Source organism: Sinocyclocheilus grahami, unplaced genomic scaffold (genome assembly GCF_001515645.1).
Source record: "Sinocyclocheilus grahami isolate Dianchi unplaced genomic scaffold, SAMN03320097.WGS_v1.1 scaffold3.1, whole genome shotgun sequence".
Classification (NCBI taxonomy): Eukaryota; Metazoa; Chordata; class Actinopteri; order Cypriniformes; family Cyprinidae; genus Sinocyclocheilus; species Sinocyclocheilus grahami.
This window is the reverse complement of record NW_015505182.1, coordinates 4,456,947-4,476,738: the sequence shown is the minus strand read 5'-3', so window position 1 is coordinate 4,476,738 and position 19,792 is coordinate 4,456,947. Positions and strand designations below refer to the sequence as shown.

The 19,792-nt window shown below is 36.1% G+C and overlaps 1 protein-coding gene across 1 annotated transcript in view; it reads left to right on the top strand.

Annotated features, from left to right (window-relative positions):
• The window catches only part of LOC107570745 (sodium/calcium exchanger 1-like), a 32,182-nt gene that overhangs the window by 6,531 nt on the left and 5,859 nt on the right, over window positions 1–19,792 (top strand). The gene's annotated exons all lie outside the window — the stretch shown is intronic.

Genomic DNA, 19,792 nt, shown 5'->3' with positions numbered 1-19,792 from the left:
TACAAATTTCCTTTGTAAATAAAACTTAACATTTGATTGAAAAATGTTCAAATATAAATAATGATATATTCTTAATAATTTTAAATAAATCTTAAAGAATTTGAAAAGAATAGATTACATTTATAACGTAATTCTAATGTAAATATTACAGTTAAATGTATACAAATACATTATATATACGTACATATAATGTGATATATAATGTCAAAATGTGTAAAAAAAAAAAACCTTACTGTTGAGCTCTACTAACTGTGTAATCAAAAATGATACATTCATCAAAGTCTTCAAGTCAGCCAATTGATTTTATCTTTTAAATATTTGTCTTTATTTCCCTTACAACGTGTTAAACCCATTGATGTGTCTGTTTGCTGTAAGTTTTTTTCTGACTCGTTTTACTTTGCAGCTCTCCTGTTGCTTTCTTTTCACTCTTTCATTTCCCCACTAGCTTTGCTCACTCTAATGTTTCCATTTTGCGCAGTTTATTTCAGAATCTGGTCCTCCTAGATTTCCCATTACTCCTTAAATCATGGCTTTTACCAGACATTTTTGTACCCATGTGAAAAATTGTGAAACAAGGAAGTGAAGTGATATGGTCACATTTACTTTATATCATTGTATCATCAATACGTCATTGCAGTAGCATGCATTTTCACCTCAGATTTAAAGTGGCATGCAAAACTACTTAGCTGTATCAAAAGAGTGTAAGAGATACCTTTATTGCTTGAGGTGATTAAGTTCCTCAAATAACAGACCGTTGCTACACAATAAAGGCTTTGATAAGTGTAGTGCTTGAATCTGAACTGAATGAAAAAGCATCTGGTTTGGAGTGAATGAGCTAAGTAGAAGCTTTCCACAAGTCAGATCTGCTTAATCTGTGTAAAGACATGTCTCGGACTTCCAGAACTGCTCATTTGGATGACTAATTACATTTCCATAACCGTTGCAATGCTCGGCTTGAGCTTGAGCTCCAGCTCTAGGACTTCTGGCAGGGAACAGGCTCTCCTCACCCATCTCCTCTTCTGGCACTCCGCCTCAGATCATTTATTGGTATGATCACATACTTGACAAGGTGGTCTGAACCCCAGATATTTTCCATGAATTTCTGTGATATATGTCAGGTAGTAGGAATGTTTTAAGTGTGGCCTTTCATAAAAATGCTTACAGCACCTTTAGTCTAATTAATCTAACAGTCAAAAGCTTAGATAGGGTCTTCAGTAAGATACTTCTTGCCTCTGCCCATGGCTGATTAGATGACTCGTTCAGTGGTCATGTGAACCTTGGGCTGTACATGAGCACTCTGAAACAAAGACTCGTTCAACTGATGAGTTAAGAATGAAGGGAGTTCTTTTTTTTTTCAAAAAAATAATGTTCAAATAACTTAATAAAAAATGACGTGACGTGGTAACCCATATTCGGAATTTGTGCTCTGTACATCCGGTTGGCCAAAAAAATTATTTATGTTGTCCCAATGAGAATGGATTATATAAACACTCAGTTTACAAATTCAAATTGATTGCATGTCATGTGCAATCGCATTGCATTAGCTCATTTTAGTTCACTAAATTAACAAGCGGCAAAAATCGTTTTTTGAGACTTGGTTTCTCTCTTTTTATTGGTCAAGAACTATGTCCTGATTCTGCAGGAGAAGGAAAGATGCTCCCGGGTTTATTGTTATGTTTTTGGAGCGTGTTTTTCCCCCTAGTCGAGGAGGAGAGGGCCTTCTGTCGCCACAGTCCTCTGCCAGCTCAGAGCTGCCCAGACAAACATGCTGTCAGTTGATTTAATGTGACTCGTTGCACAAGGCAAAGATAGAGTCAGCAGCAGTGCACCATTAAATCACTGCTCCCAACTCTGCTGGGAATATTAATCATTTTAGGTAGCCCCTCTTGGCCAGTTATTATCTTATGATCATCTATGACTAATTCAAATTATTTCCAGAGGTTTCTGTGCCTGCTGATGCTCATGGCTTTGTGTTGTATGTGTGTTTTCCTAATTTTTATTTCGAGATCAGCCTTTTTTCTGAAACCACTTGATGATAGTTTTACAATGAAGTCTATTAAGTATGTGGCTCATGGCGAAGTACAGAGATTGGGTTATGTAGCTTTACCTGATTATGATTATGCATGGCATTAATGCATTCATTGTTTAAGACACCATATTGGCACGAATGTTCTTCCTCTGAAGGCAGGTCATGAAAATTTGATTAAATATGGAAAATTAGCTTTTTTTGGTTTGGTGACATGAATCAGCAGTTGGCTCACAGAGAGCCTGTCACTGTCAGAATAACCCTCAGTGTCCCTTGAAGGCGAGTTTGTTCTTAAAGAATCTTGGTGAATTTCTTAGCATTACTTCTGCCTGCTTAGTTTAGTTTATTCATTCATGATGAAAACTGTACACACTGAGTGATGGAGATTGTTTAGAGGAAAGTGAAAATGTGTCTGTTTACAAAGCATCACTTAAGCACTCAAAATTAGTTTTTTTTTACCACTTTGCGTTCCTATACAATTTGACAGTTTTTTTTAATGGCCTATGCTAAAAATTGATCTAAAAATATCTAGCAGGACTGGGTGATATACTTACAATTTGATATTTTGACAATAATCTCAATATTTTTGCATTTGCTTTAGAAAAAATTAAGGTGAGTTTCTTTTAGCCAAAATAAATAAGTAAATAAAACATAATTTGGATAGAGCATTCTAAGCATATTCAAAAATGTTTAGTGCAAAACTGACAGTTAAAAAAATGTAAATGTAATGTTATTTTTATTAAATTAACACATTGGAAAAAAATGCAAAATGAGTGTGAAAAGTGCAGTCTGATTTAGCTTTTAATTTAATCTAATTTAGTATATTTTTTATTTATTTGTTTACACTAAGCATATACAACTTGGGATTGACAGTAGACGGATAGCAGCCAGGCCACAGTATATCACTTTATCACAATTCCCTTTCACGTGTAAGATAACAGATATGGTGCTTAAAATTAGAGCTGTGGAAAATCTCTGCAGAATTTCTCACTTAGAAATGGAAGAGAATGTAAACAGTATCGGCCCGCATTCATTCAACTATGTTGTGGTCGGCATAGAAAAAGTTTTGGGACTGAAAACAATTTTCCTGACAGGTTATGGTTCAATTATTCTAAGTCAGACCATCTTTCAACAAGAAAAATGAATGCAGAAGTTCCACACATACTTTTAACCTGCTCTCCCTCTCTCCCTTTCTTCCATCTCTCTGTCCTCTTACTGTAAGGTTCTCCTCTTTTTGCCCCATGCTTATTTTGAACACTTGCATAAACTCCATGATGTATTTTCCATGACCTCAGCCTAACGGCAACACAAGGGCAGGCAGGAAGATGGGAAATATCCTCCTACAAACCATGGAAAAATGTATCGCAATGACAGACAGAGATGTTTTCTTGCATGTTTTACTGTAGAGAGGAGAACCTATCTAAAATTAAACATACGTGGAAGGAGTAACCTTTATTGCATTGCGAGCACCGCTCTCTGGCTCTGAGATATGTCCTAGACGCTTCACACAGCAAATCAAACGGCACCCACACAGTGTTGGGGAGTAACTTACTAAAAGTAGCGATGCTAATGTAGCGAAGTACATTTTCATTAGCGTGACAGTAGCTCAGCTGTTTTCAAATCACTGTAGCTTTGCCAGTAAAAAGCTCCTTTTTTCCACTAAGTGTTGTAGTTTTATGAAACGCTACATTGTTGGTTTTTATGTCACATTGTATTGCTTTACAGCTTTACAGCCAAGTGAACTGAGGCAAATGTGCACTCCTGTCCTCCCTCTCATGTAGTGTTCCTTTTAGTGATTCATTTTTCCTTCATTCGTTCAATTTTAGCTTATTTCAGATATTTTTTCACTGATTTCTTTGCTTCTGTTCTTCGATTTTCTACACTTTTTTTCTTTTCTTCAGCTTTTCACATTTTTATTTAGCACAAATGTATTTCAAGTTCATTCAAAGTTTCAAATATAAAAAAATAATATTTTTACATATAAAAAATAATTCTAACATAATTATTTTAATTTACATAAGTATATATATTTTCACTATATATATGTATACACATACATACATATATATATATATATATATATATATATACTGTACCATATAGAATAAAAAATATTGATTTTTTTAAAGGATAACCTGACAGTAGCCTAATTATTACTGTATATTTTGCCATAAGTTGTTTCTACCTTTGGAAGATTTTGAAGTAGCTTTAGGCTGCACGGCATGCACAGCAGAAGATCTGCCACTTTAAAATCTGTTAATTTAGTTGATTACATAATATAATGGCTCACCCTTTTCTCTGCTTCACTCTTTTAGAACTTCAAAACCTGAAAAACATCCTGCACTGTACTGTTGCTTATTATGCAAATAACATGGTATGACTGAAGCCTGCCGTGGTACACATACCTTTATCATCCCCTCATCAGCTCTCTGTATGACAGATTGTGTTTTCATGCTCATTCGCTCAGCGGCTGTCAGGCTTCCTGCCCGATATTCTTTTAACACATTTCTCGGAGGGGTGGGGGAAGATGTGTGGCTTTAATTATCATCTCTCGTTATTGTCACTGTCGCCATCCTCATCACAGGCCTTGCCAGTTTGTTGTGGAGGAGCACAGATTGCATTTAAGTAGTCCAAAATAATACCCTCTCAAGTGTATCCAGGAATAGGTCTTGTTTTCTGAAGTGCTGTTATTTCCATTCCACTTCCTCTCTGTCTCTCCTGATGTGTTCTAGGCCAGTTTTGTCCATGGATGACATCAACTCAGTAGTAAGAATTCAAAAGGGAAATGGATTTTTCCAGACAAATCCCCCTTTTAAGCTGCTGACTTCCATTTGGGATTCAAAGTTTTCTTAAGTCTGGTTCAAAGCTATTGTGTCACTTAGTGAAGTAACATGAAATAGTTTTGTATTTGTAAAAGTTATAGTAGTGTGTCAGTGGTAAATATCAGTTTACATTTCCAAACATTCCTTTTGCCATTAAGTGTATATTATAATAATCCAGTGAGATTTTGCCTGCCAACAGCCAGTGGTCCACACAGAGATCTGATCTAATCATCATCCAGTCCATCTGGAATCACATGTAAAAACAGAAAAGACTGAGACAGACTAAATCCAGCAGAACTGTGACAACGACTCTAAGACACTTGAGGAAACCTTCCTACAAAGCTACCTGAAAAACTATGCACAAGTGTACCTAGGACAAAAGCTGTTTTAAACACAAAGGGTGGTCACACCAAATGTTTTTTTGATTTACTTAATAGAAGTTAACTGATAAATAAAATCGAATGTATTTATGACATTGTTTTTGAAAACATCCTAACTTTACAGCATTTCTACACAAGTTCCTAAAACTTTCATAAAACTGTAGCTTTGTAGGAAGGTTTCTTCAAGTGTCTTGGAGATGTTGCTACAGTTCCCTTTCAAGGGAACTTCAAACTGCGTCCTCTAGGGGTCGCTATAGGGGAATGCCTCGTCGTGACCCGTGTCTGAAGCATACATTGAAAAAACACCAACAACACGTTGGCCGGCAACAGCCATGATGTCACTACCGGTGCGACTATAGTATAAATAGGCGCCGGGAGAACACATCATCCTCTTCTTCGTCTTCACTGACTGTTTTGTTTGAAGCGTGCATTTCTGTGGTAAGAGCGATCTCTATTCATATCATTATGGCGAGCACTAGCAAAGCATTTGGAGGATGTGTGCATCCGTGTCATCGTTATTTAACATCTGATGACACACACTGGACGAAGAGCACACACACGATGTCCCCTAGGGGGCAATCGGCGTACACTTTGAGCGTTTTCCAATGAAAAAGGTCTGCTCTCGTTTGTCTCTCTTTTCGAGGAAAGAGGGGCAGCCATCTGCTTCCCGCGTTTCAGGATCCGCCGCTGCTGAGGCACGTAGGAGAATGAGCTCGTGGGGATCGCAGGTGGATCTGGCCGATGCGTTTAAAGAGGGGTTTTCCCTCTCGCGATCGTCGGCTGTGGACGAGAGTGAGCCACTGGAGGATGATGTTATTTCATTAACATCGTCTGATCCAGGGGCCAGTGCTCTGCTGAGTTCAGCCCAGGAAGAGCAGGAAATGTCTGAGGAGGGCAAAGAAGCTGAGGCTGAGCCTTCCCAATCCTCCTACCCTGCGTATGATGAGCTTTTGAAAGTTATGGATTGCGCCACGGCGAGGCTTGACTTGCCGTGGAAGCGGGCAAAGAAAGTAACGTTGTGAGGTCATCTCGATGAATGTTATCTTTCTGGCCATATCCCTCCAGCTCAGGTGAGCCTTCCTTTCTTCCCGATTTCCATACAGAGATCGAGAAGGAATGGAAGAGGCCGTTTTCCTCACGCATTCCAACATACGAGTTATGCCAACATCGAGGCGATGCGCGAAAACGGCTATGAGAAGATGCCCCTATAGAGATACGCTGGCAAGCTATCTCTCTATGGGTGAGACGTCCTCCCTTAAGACTCCCTCCTTGCCATCTAAGCCTCTTCAGGATACATCTCGCTTGAATGGCAGGGCATACACAGCAGCAGCAGGTCAGGCTGTCGCTTCATTGCACACGATGGTGGTGCTCCAGGCTCCAGGCATGCTTTGCCCACTTTTCTGAAATCCTGTATGGTAAGGGTTACGCGTTATTAGCCTCGTTCCCTTTCTCTGAGTTGGCTTAGACCTCGGTACCTTGGGCTCCATTCAACTAGTGTGTCTCTGTCGACACACTTAAGAAGCATCGCTCCCCTCACCATTGAGGGTTATTGTGAGCATGGTGCTTTCTTTCGAGCGTTTGAATTCTCTCCCTTCTGAGGAGTTGGATTCCTCGCTCCGTGGGCTGTTCTCGTGGTAGTGTTGAGCAGTGCTCCCCTTTTATCAAATGGTTGCCTATGAGCACGCTACTCCTTTCTGAATTCGGAGTTCTTCTCTCACGTGAGAGTTGAGTTCTCTGTTTTCCTAGAGCACCTGGAACCAGCAGCATCAGGCGAACTAGGCCCTTTCTCCTAGTTGAGTTTTTTGGCTAGCTTGCAGTATGCTTACCCTTCTGATTTCTAACAATCGTGCTGTAGGTCGAGCCCCCTCTCATTGAGAGCTGGGTGTTTGCTCCCTCAGCTAAGTAACCGCTACATGCTATAGGTCGAGCCCCCTCTCGATTGAGAGCTGGGTGTGTGCTCCCTCAGCTAGAGATTTACTGCTAGCCACTCCAGCATTTTACCTTAGATCGAATTGATGACTTCTCAAACATAGTGTTTTGGGATGCACCATTTCCATCTATGGGTTGCTCTTTTAGAGTACCACGAGGGCCCCTTAGAACGTTTTTTTAAATCCATGTTATGGTAAGTGTGCATGTAAGTCTTTGTACACTTTCTAAAATCCACACTGTGGTAAGTTCACACGCTAGTACCCTGCATTCTTTCTGAAATCCTGTATGGTAAGAGCTATGCGCGGCAGCCTCGTGCTCTTTCTTGACAGTTCAAAGTTCCCTTGAAAGGGAATGTCTCAGGTTACGTATGTAACCGTGGTTCCCTGTGTAGGGAACGAGACACTGTGTCCTCTAGTTTTCTTGCCATGCTTCGGACTCAAGCTTCAGACAAAGAAGTGGATGATGTGTTCTCCCGGCACCTATTTATACTATAGTCGCACCGGTAGTGACGTCATGGCTGTCGCCGGCCAACGTGTTGTTGGTGTTTTTTCAATGTATGCTTCAGATACGGGTCACGATGAGGCATTCCTCCATAGCGACCCCTAGAGGACGCAGTGTCTCGTTCCCTACTCAGGGAACCACGGTTACATACGTAACCTTAGACGTTCTTCTGGATTTAGTCTTTCTCAGTTTTTTTCTGTTTCTTCATGTGATTCCAGACGGACTGAATGATGGTGACATCAGATCTCTGTGTGGAGCACTGGCTGTTGGCAGACTCTTTGTGTTTAAGTATTTTTGATGGCTAGAAAGTTCAAAAGAACAGAATTTGTTTTAAATAGAAATCTTTTGTAATATTAGAAATATCTTTACGGTAATTTTTGATCAATTTAATGCATCATTTCTAAATAAAAAGATCAATTTCTTTCACAAAAAAAAACTTACCTCAAAAAACTTATGAACAGTATTATTCAGTAGTGCACAGAATGATTCTTCATTAACTTTGTATTATGTTAGTCCACATTTGCTAATAAATACATAAACATTTTTGTAGGGTTTGTGATAAACATGTCTTAACATTTTTACTGTGCTTTAGTTCATACATCTGCTTAGCAAAAATGTTTTTCATTTAATATCACCTATAAATATTTACATTGTACACATGTAGAAAAGAGATCCTTGAGAATATTAATTCATAGTCCATGATGGGTCTATAAATGGTATCCAACAATAATGGACACTGTGACAGAAATACTTTTCCTTGTGTCATCCAGAACAGTTAGAGAATATACTTATGTCTTCCCTCCAACAAAAAAATTATAATCTGGCAAAAAATAATCACATTTGTGAATTTCTATTAGAAAGCAGTGCAGCGGCTGCTGTGCAGTGTCCCTTAGGCCGAAAAAGACATTGCTTCTGACTAAATCCAAAGGCTCATTGTTGTCAGGCTGTGATGTATGTCACAAGGGACTTTTTAATGCAGGAAGTTGTTAAAAAACTTTTCCATATTTTCCGCCCGGGAATAATAGCATTCCATCAGAAGCAGTGACAGAATGGAGATGGAATTATATTTACCACTGCTTAATAGATGGATGACTTAGTGCCCAGCTTATTTGAAATGAAGGCTGGCTTCTCATCCATCTTCTTTTTATCCCATTTTAGTTTTGAAAGGTTTTTCTTTACAAAATTTTTTTCCCCCTATTGCCCTTATAAATGGACTTTCCCCTTTCTCCTACCACCTGTCTCCTGAAAGCTTTATTGAAGTTTCTCTCTCTCTCTCTCTTTTTTTTTTGCTCATGTATCTTTTCAAAAAGCTTTGGTTTAGTTGCACTGTCAGGCCTGGATTTGTTAGCGAGAAATAACAATATTTTGCATTTCTTAAGCCATTGAACAGATTAGGGTGAATGTGGTAGACAAAAAGAAGAGGATTAGGAATGTAACCTGGTTTTGAAATAAGCCATCTGTCCTCCTGCCTTTGTCACATTGGGTTGGGAATTTGTGTTTCTGAAGATGTACTTTGTGTTATTCAAAAAATGTGGTTTATAAAATACGTAATTGCAGCACCTGACCTACAGCTCAAAGAATACAGATCAACTGTTCAGTATTTACAAAATGACAGCGGTCCAATTACAGAAACCTGTGAGCCTCCACAGGTTAAATTAGGTCATGACACTTTTACACACCTCAAAAAATTTTAAACTGCCTGGAAATGACAACATTTTGTGAGTCATACATGTTTCTGTAGCTGTCATGCCAGGAGTAATAGCATGAATATTAATGTCACTGCTGATTCATCTGAGATATGCTATACCAGAGTGCATACATACAAGATATCGTATTGAATGTAGAGTGTGACCTTTTATCATAATTCAACCAACTATGTTGTTGACTACTCGGTTCCCATTTTAGCTGTTGGGATACAAGTAGAAAAGATGGAAAGATTGTGTCACAGGAAATTGAGCATGTTAAGACGCCAGTAAATAAACAAGTAACTAGACATCCTAAATTATTTCAAATATTGACTGGACTGGACTCTTAAATGTACACCTAGTGCACAGAATGATTCTTCATTAACTTTGTATTATGTTAGTCCACATTTGCTAATAAATACATAAACATTTTTGTAGGGTTTGTGATAAACATGTCTTAACATTTTTACTGTGCTTTAGTTCATACATCTGCTTAGCAAAAATGTTTTTCATTTAATATCACCTATAAATATTTACATTGTACACATGTAGAAAAGAGATCCTTGAGAATATTAATTCATAGTCCATGATGGGTCTATAAATGGTATCCAACAATAATGGACACTGTGACAGAAATACTTTTCCTTGTGTCATCCAGAACAGTTAGATAATATACTTATGTCTTCCCTCCAACAAAAAAATTATAATCTGGCAAAAAATAATCACATTTGTGAATTTCTATTAGAAAGCAGTGCAGCGGCTGCTGTGCAGTGTCCCTTAGGCCGAAAAAGACATTGCTTCTGACTAAATCCAAAGGCTCATTGTTGTCAGGCTGTGATGTATGTCACAAGGGACTTTTTAATGCAGGAAGTTGTTAAAAAACTTTTCCATATTTTCCGCCCGGGAATAATAGCATTCCATCAGAAGCAGTGACAGAATGGAGATGGAATTATATTTACCACTGCTTAATAGATGGATGACTTAGTGCCCAGCTTATTTGAAATGAAGGCTGGCTTCTCATCCATCTTCTTTTTATCCCATTTTAGTTTTGAAAGGTTTTTCTTTACAAAATTTTTTTCCCCCTATTGCCCTTATAAATGGACTTTCCCCTTTCTCCTACCACCTGTCTCCTGAAAGCTTTATTGAAGTTTCTCTCTCTCTCTCTCTTTTTTTTTTGCTCATGTATCTTTTCAAAAAGCTTTGGTTTAGTTGCACTGTCAGGCCTGGATTTGTTAGCGAGAAATAACAATATTTTGCATTTCTTAAGCCATTGAACAGATTAGGGTGAATGTGGTAGACAAAAAGAAGAGGATTAGGAATGTAACCTGGTTTTGAAATAAGCCATCTGTCCTCCTGCCTTTGTCACATTGGGTTGGGAATTTGTGTTTCTGAAGATGTACTTTGTGTTATTCAAAAAATGTGGTTTATAAAATACGTAATTGCAGCACCTGACCTACAGCTCAAAGAATACAGATCAACTGTTCAGTATTTACAAAATGACAGCGGTCCAATTACAGAAACCTGTGAGCCTCCACAGGTTAAATTAGGTCATGACACTTTTACACACCTCAAAAAATGTTAAACTGCCTGGAAATGACCACATTTTGTGAGTCATACATGTTTCTGTAGCTGTCATGCCAGGAGTAATAGCATGAATATTAATGTCACTGCTGATTCATCTGAGATATGCTATACCAGAGTGCATACATACAAGATATCGGATTGAATGTAGAGTGTGACCTTTTATCATAATTCAACCAACTATGTTGTTGACTACTCGGTTCCCATTTTAGCTGTTGGGATACAAGTAGAAAAGATGGAAAGATTGTGTCACAGGAAATTGAGCATGTTAAGACGCCAGTAAATAAACAAGTAACTAGACATCCTAAATTATTTCAAATATTGACTGGACTGGACTCTTAAATGTACACCAACAACATTTCTTTTGTTGCTTTGCCTAGCAGGATTCCCATGGACACAGAACACCTGGAAATAACATATTTTATTTAAAAAGTTTATTTATAAAATGTGTAATTTTCTTTAAAAAGTCTTCAAATGTAATGTTACATTTTGGAATTTTTTTATAGAAAATAGCTGCTCAAAATATTTTTATTAGCTAGTAATTACTCTTTGTGAATGCTTAGGCTATAGAGTAAACCAATGAGAAACATTGATTTGCCTACTAAGAGTTTAATTAGAGTTATTTGTACACTAGTAAAATCATTTAAATCTATTAATTCCCAAGATTGCAGCTTGTTTGCGATGCTCCTACTTGCTTCCTATGTTTAACATAATATTTCTATGTTGAAATTTGAAGGTTGCAAGAGAGATCTAGTGAGACTAATATTGTGTACTGTATATTTAAACAAATAATTAATCTTGTCTAAAATATTTGTGCAGGTGCATTGTTCATCAAATCTGAGGTCCATTTTCAGTTTGATGCTTCAACTCCATCAGTTGATTAGAGCAGTACAAAGCCTGACATTTCGTCTGACACTCTTTTCCTGCTGTCATTTTGTCCCCAAGCACAGGCTGAAGTTCTTTCTGAAGCATGCTAGACATTTCACAGCTGTCAAGTGCACTGTAAAAACCTGCTGAAAAAAATCTGTGCCTGGAGAAGATTATAGACTCCAAAACTTGTGCACACACTGATTTCTTTCTTTCTACCCAGACAGATGGGATATAAAAGGGTTTGACAATAGCATGTGCCAGATTTGGAGAGCTGCTTGTTCAGAGTATCACATTAAGGTTTGAGTACTTTTGTGCCAAGTTTGATGTCAAGAGTGCTGCATGTGGACTTCTTGTAATGTTGATGCTTAAAATGCACTCAGTAAGTTTTTGTTTACATTGTACTAGTCATTGTGGCAGTCATATTTTTATTTTATTTTATTTATGTTAATTTGTTTCTTTTGAATTTATTATTTTTGTATTTTTTTATTTGTATCAGCTGATTCTTAAAGGAATAGTTCATCCAAAAATTAAAATTAGCTGAAAATGTACTCATCCTCTGGCCATGCAAAATATAGATGAGTTTGTATTTTCATTGGAACAGATTTAGAGAAATTTAGCATTACATCACCTCTGCAGTGAATGGATGCTAAATAATGCTAAATTTCTGTTTGGCTAAACAAACAAACTTGTCTACATCTTGGATGGCCTGAGGGTGAGGGCAAATCTAAAAAAAAAATCAAGTGCATTCAAATTATATATTTATTTACATTTTTTAAAAATAATTTAGTCACAATTTCATAGAATGTAGAAACAACAGATCAGCATATTCATTGTGTAAACAATGTGTTGAGTTGCATTTTAATGCAATGTATAAACAACTCATGACCTCGAATGGTGAGACGCAGACAGTAGACTTGCCATCAAAAGAACTTCTTGAGATATTCTCTGCTGGGATTTTGCTCCGGTGGAGGTCCTACTTGGGCCCGAAGCAATTCCTAGGGCAAATACTTATGTTGCCAGGGGAAGCTGATCCAAACTCAGCTGCTCTCATAGCCCTGAATCTCTGTCTGCAGTTGCCCCAGGAGGGAGAACAGACAGACGATATCAGGTCAACAGAAAATGATCTATTTCTGTTGCTTTGATGACAAACAGGGCAGTAAATTAAATAAAACTGACATTTAAGGTCATAATTTGAATGTTGGTGGATGAGTTGTGTTTTCTGTTTAATACTGGCTGAATGTTGACCAATATCTTATATACTTTTATCGAGATAAGTGGATTAGACTTCTTGCGATCTGAATATCAAGGGCGTAAATTTTAGCATGTGTGTATTTTAGTGTGTGTGGCTTGTCCCAGGTGTTGTAGGGTACATAAAGGGCTTATCTTGATGTGTCTCAAAGAACACTCTCCTGTCTCTAATCTCAGTCTTTAGCGTCATGTCACCTCAATTACATGTCAGCTGATCAGCTATAGCTTTGAGAGAAATGTGTGTCATTAAAGCACAGATGATTTTGTCATCTCTCACCCTGCAGCTTACAAATGTCTGCCTATTTTTTTTTTACAGCCTTCAAAAAAAAAGTTAAAATTTTTATTATAATGTGTTATAATATATAAAATATAACACATTAAATGTTTGTCATGATTTACTTAGCCTCATTTTGTTCTATCACTTCTTTCATTTTCTTTCAAAATGAGATGTTAAGCATAATATTCAAGCTGATGCCATTCAAGAAAGGAAGATGGGAATTTATTAGTAATTACATTTCTTGCACTTTTTTTCTCACTTGTAAAGTATATATTAGTATTTTAGTATTATTTATATACTGTTGTGCTATTTAATAATCTTTTGAATTGGCTTTTATTTTTATATATTGTTTTATTTTAGTTTTAGCAATTTTATGTGTTTTTTATATCAATTGTCTTTTTAAACATTTCCATTTAGCTTTAATTTATTTTAATTTTAGTACTTCAACGTAAACTTACCTTTGCATTTGTTGGCAGGATTTCTTCATTTCTGATTCTTGTTTTAAAGTTTTTCCTCTAACATTTGTGTTCTATTTTATTTCAGCTTCAATTAATAAAAGTAATTTTTTTATTACCCTATAGTGTTGTTAGCACCAGTTGAGCTATATTGAATTCTGTATAATATTATATGAAGTTTAAGTTTAATATACCATATAATATGTTATATGAAGTCGCTTAGAAAGCCTCTGCCAAGAGCATATATATGGATTCATCCTGCTTCTATAAAACTGTCAGACCATTTATCGTGTTTCCAGTATTTCTTTTATTCCCTCAGTCTCATTCTCATCTTTCCCCCGGCTCGTGTCTTTCACACTGCTGTAGATCTGGACCTGTGTCTGACAAGCAGCCTTCACGCTTGTGTAATCCTGTCCATTAACTTCTGGGTTATAAAACGCCTGATCGTTTTTCAGTCAGTTCTTTCAGCCTGTGAATGAACACTGATCAGATGGCATTCTATTGTAATTAACCACCAGGAAAAGAAAAAGGAGAGAGAGCTAGAAACTTCAAGGCAGCCAGAAAAACGGATATTATCCCATTACAGCTCTTGGAAGGGAAAGTAGCAGTCTGTTCCTGGCTCTGGTAACAATACACAGCAGGGGTTCACCCTGAGCCCCATATGAGTCCTGGCTTTACACATCGCATCAGTTCAATAGGCTTACTAAGCCATGGGTCTTCGTAGCATGGCTTCAGCCGTGGACTAGGGAAAACAGCTAATGAATATTCCAGCTCACAGTCAACATCTGAGAGTCAAGAGCCAGGGGCTTTCTAATTTGAAAAGCGCTGGTGCTGATTAGCCTTTTGAGTGGAGAAATCTTCATGGCATTAAACTGGATTTCAATGGGTCAGTCACAAACCAGATAAGCCACTAAAAGCAGTCGTAGTTGAACATTTTAGCTCTGTATAACTTTCTTCTAAGACCACTTCCTTGTGTCTGTATGTCATATAAATAGTGCATAAATTACACACAATTGATTCGAATAGATTAGTAATATCAAATAGATTATTCAATACAGCAGTGTCATTAGTTTTAATTTTAATTAAAGTTTTAGTAATTATGTTGTGTTTTGTTGGTCTTATTATAGGGCTTCTTATAATTATTATTTTTTTATTAAGTTTAAGTTCTAGTTATTTTAGTACTTCAGCTTAAACTAAGCAAAAATGAGAAATGTTGCTGAAATAAAATAATGTGCAAATTTTTTTGATTTTAGTTTAGTTTAGTATTTATTTTATTTCAAGTAATGACAATGGGTTTTATGGTTTTAGTTTTAGCATAAAGTTAATGATAATCCTGTTTTGGGGTTTACAACACAATATTTTGCATGCAAATAGAGTTTCTATTTATTTATTTTATTTTTTTTTTTAACTTTTTTTATCACTCGTTTTCAGTATTAAATGAAATATTTTAAATCAAAATTTCTCTTGCCTCATTTACATCTTTGTTTTTTGTTTTTTTTTAAACCGCATTAATGCAGTATTTATTTATATTATTCTATGCATCATTTCATTTTTGCTTAATCACTTTTATGCTACCATCTGGGTGTAATAACATAAACCTTCTCTGTTTTGAATAAAAACACAGGCTAAAAGCTCAGGCTACCCTTTTAATTAACTGCGCTATATTGACTTAGCGCACTAGAAGAAACACTTAAATGAAAGAATATGCAATGTTTGCAGACTCTTCTTAAATTATTCAGAAGACTCTCGAGATCAGGTTATTAACCAATATGCCTGATGAAATATTAACCAATATTTCATCAGGCATCACAATAAAGCAATATGTTAATCATTATACAGTACATTATACAATACATTATATTATACATTATACAGTTAAACATTATTACATAAATCTGCATTTATCCTTCAATGTCTGTTTACATTAACCTTGGATTTTCTGTACAGTTTATCCGGAGCAGAATAACTGGAGTAAATATAAGCAATGCGGCTCTAATGCTTCAGATGACATACTGATGCCTTGTTATTAGAATAAATATAATTGGCTTCCTGCATGCAGATTATACATCACTTCCATCTGATGAATTTACTGCACTGACACTGTTCAAATGTATGCCTGCTGTGTTATTTATATACATGTTGAGTATTATTATATAAGTATCTGTTTGTCTGTCTGTCTGTAGATCTACTTACCAATTTGTGGTTGTACCAAACAACATTGTTTTTGCTTTATAACCTGCAAAAATGGGTCTTTGGCTTTTTCAAGCCGGTGTCACAGTGATTTTTCAAATTGCGCTTTGTGCTGCAGGTTCGTTCTGTCCTTGCCTTCCTGTTTAAAACCAGCTGGCATCTTTTTTACTCAAACTTGAAATATTAACACAGACACACACACAGTTGCTTAAACAAACATTTATGAAAAATCTGTAGTGAACCCTGCTTCTTCATTGGTCATAAAACTGTATAGACGCATTAATGTGGTTTGCACACTAGCGTAAGGTCATTGTTGATTAAAGCAACAGCCAAAGGCCTATATTATGACTTTAGCACTTAAAGTCATATTTGTTGCTGACATATTATTTATGCCTCCAAACCATTATGATTCAGAATAACAGCACATAACAGCTCAATTTAAACAAGATGTTAACAACATAGCAGGTGCTAATATAAACTTTTTAAGGAACATTTTATCCACAAAATGTACATTTTGTCATTTATTCACCCCCATGTTGTTTCAACTTTGTATGACTTTCTTTGTGAAACACAAAAGGATACATTTTGCAGAATGTTTGAACTGCAATCTTATATACAATGAAACTGGACGGGGACCAGGTGCTGTCAAGTTCCAAAAATGACAAAAAGCCTCATTAAAGGACATACAATATTACACAATATTCAATATGCACAATACTGAAGCCATATGATAGCTTTCGGAAGAAAAGACAGCAATTTAATTGTTTATTTACTGAAATTCGTGCCTTGAAAACAATTCTTTTTTACGTCTAATAAATCTATTTTATTTTATTTCAGCTTTATTTAAGTTAATGGAAACACATTTTAATAGTTTTCATTTTAGTTAACAATAAATAACTTTTTTAAACTCCACAGAAGAAAGAAAAAGAAAGAAAGAAAGAAAGAAAAAGAAAGAAAGAAAGAAAGTGAATCATACAAGTATTTTAAACAAATTACTATCCATTTAAACTTCCTTTAAATTTCTGTTTTTTGTTTCATTATTATTATTATTATTATTATTATTATTTGGCATTGTTTTTATTATCAATTTATGTGTTTTGCCCATTTAGTCAAGAATCATTTCTGGTGTTGTATGCAAAATGACAGAGCTGGAAGTAAGAGTAAATTGTGTATAAGGGAAGCATCCACCGCTCTTCACATTAGTTTACTCTCCATATTTGGTAAGCATTGCTGCAGTAGAAGCGCCTCTGGATATCATCAAACATGGGAATGGTATCTTGTAGATTGTCCCATAAAATGAATTGACAGACTGCTTATGTTGCTTTCTATAGAATCAGAGGGCAAATGGGGAAAAGGGTGAGAAAGGGGAGTACATTCTTACACTCATTTGAGCCATTTTTTATTTCAGGATATACCATATATGAATTGATTATATAATGACATAACTGTCATTTTTACGTAAACTATTCTTTTAAAACTTTTTTTAAAAACTTGAAACATCTTATGATAGAAGAAAAGTGTTTAGTAAAAGGATTTAGTAAATTATGTCTGGCATTGTTGGCATTGTCTGGCAAATTACGTATTTGGGGCCGGGCCCTGTAAACCCTTACTATTACATAAACCTATACTATGTATACAGAGACACACTATGGCACTGTGTTCTTTTCCATCTGTAGGGCTTTTTCTCTATTTGTCCTTTTTGTTCTCGTCACAGTTTATCAGTCTGTGGTTTGAGTCAGTACAGGCTGTCAGTCACAGAAAGACAGATGGACAGTCTTATTGGCATGAAAGAGGAAAAGAGCAACCTGTCTGCACTTTACTTATTTAAATTATAATTATGTGCCAAATGAAATTAAATGTTATAGAATGCATTCTAGATTAGCTAGGGTTTGGTTTCGAAAATACTAGGGTCATTTTACCAAACAAATGCTTTTTGTGTTCTTCACATATAAATGTGTAAACAGTCACAAGTAGCTGATGCCAGCTTTTACTATGTGTTAATGTGGACATTTTCTTGTAACTAATATATTTTTGGATAATATTTTAGATCATATTTTCATGAAAATGCCTCTTTTTAGCTTGTCCCCATCCATTGTCTTGCTCTTATAAATATACACGTTTTGAAAACAAAATACATGGAAATTATTTTTAAAAAGAATACTTCCCAAATAATAATAATACTAATAATAAAAAACGTATTACTCTTTCACAAACTAAACTTAAAGTATCCTCTTTTTATCACTTTTCTTATGGTTTGTCATTAAATGTTGTGTTTAATCTTTAACTTTCAACTTCATTATTGTGATTTTGTATATGAAAAATTGAATGTTTGTAGATCACTTTGTACCTGGTTACTAATTAAAGTGTTAAACTATCAACAATCTGAATGCATAATTAAATGCCAACATGTATTGAAAATTTAATTATTTAGCTTGAGATGAAATTCAAAACACTTCGACACATTATGTGCCTGACGGAATGTTTAAAATCTTATTTAAATGTTCTTTTCTTTAAAAATCACCTTATCATCACGCTGAAAGAGGCACCCATTTCATAGAATCACCCAGTACGCTTTTTCAGTCTCTGTGACTTTGTGACAAGCGGAGCTTATATGCCCACAGACAGGAGGAAGGGTTTATTTTGAGCACATGCCTGGATGAAGGTAGAGAGTATTTCAAGGGAGGTGTTTTAGCTTTCTGTCTGTTCTGTCTTAGTCTCAGCCTAAAATGACACGCCCACTGGCCGCCCACAGGCTGTTCGCTGATTATCTGATGCGCATTGCATACACGAATAGCAAGTGCTGGCTAAAACTGGCAGACATAATGTAATTTTAAACAATTTCTGCATGATTGGATATCATGATCATAAATGTCGGTCAGACAAATCCTTCCTGAAGGAATAGGTGACCCAAAAATGATAATTTGCTGTAAATTTACTCACCCTCAGGTCATCCAAGATGTAGATTTTGTTTCTTCATCAGAACAGATTTGGAGAATTTTAGCATTACATCACTTGCTCACCAGTGGATCCTCTGCAGTGAATGGGTGCCGTCAGAATGAGAGTCCAAACAGCTGATAAAAACGTCATAATAAACCACAAGTAATCCACACAACTCCAGTCCATCAATTAATGTCTTGTGAAGTTGAACGTTGTCTTTGTAAGAAACATTTTAACTTTATACTGCCACTTTTGTCCAAAATATGAGTTCATAATGAAGCTTTCTCCAGTAAAAAAGTCCATCCCCCTTTATCCTCGCACATCAAAATCCACCAACATATTTGTTTAGAGCTGTTTTGGACTGTTTTTCGCTTGTAAACATTACTTGATCTGTGCACATTTCATTCATGAGTTTCAGACAAGACAACTTGGTGACTAGATGACACTGGAGAAACCAATATTATAGCTAGAGGACTCGTATTTTAGCTAGAAGCAGGATTGAAACTGGATTTGTGTGGATTGCTTGTGTGGATTACTTGTGGAGTATTGTCACGTTTTTATCAGCTGTTTGGACTCTCATTCTGACGGTACCCATTCACTGCAGAGGATCCATTGGTGAGCAAGTGCTGTAATGTTAAATTTCTCCAAATCTGTTCTGATGAAGAAACAAACTCATCTGCATCTTAGATGGCCTGAGATTTTATATATATACTGTATATATATATATATACAGTGGGGCAAAAAAGTATTTAGTCAGCCACCAATTGTGCAAGTTCTCCCACTTAAAAAGATGAGAGAGGCCTGTAATTTTCATCATAGGTATACCTCAACTATGAGAGACAAAATGAGAAAAAAAATCCAGAAAATCACATTGTAGGATTTTTAAAGAAT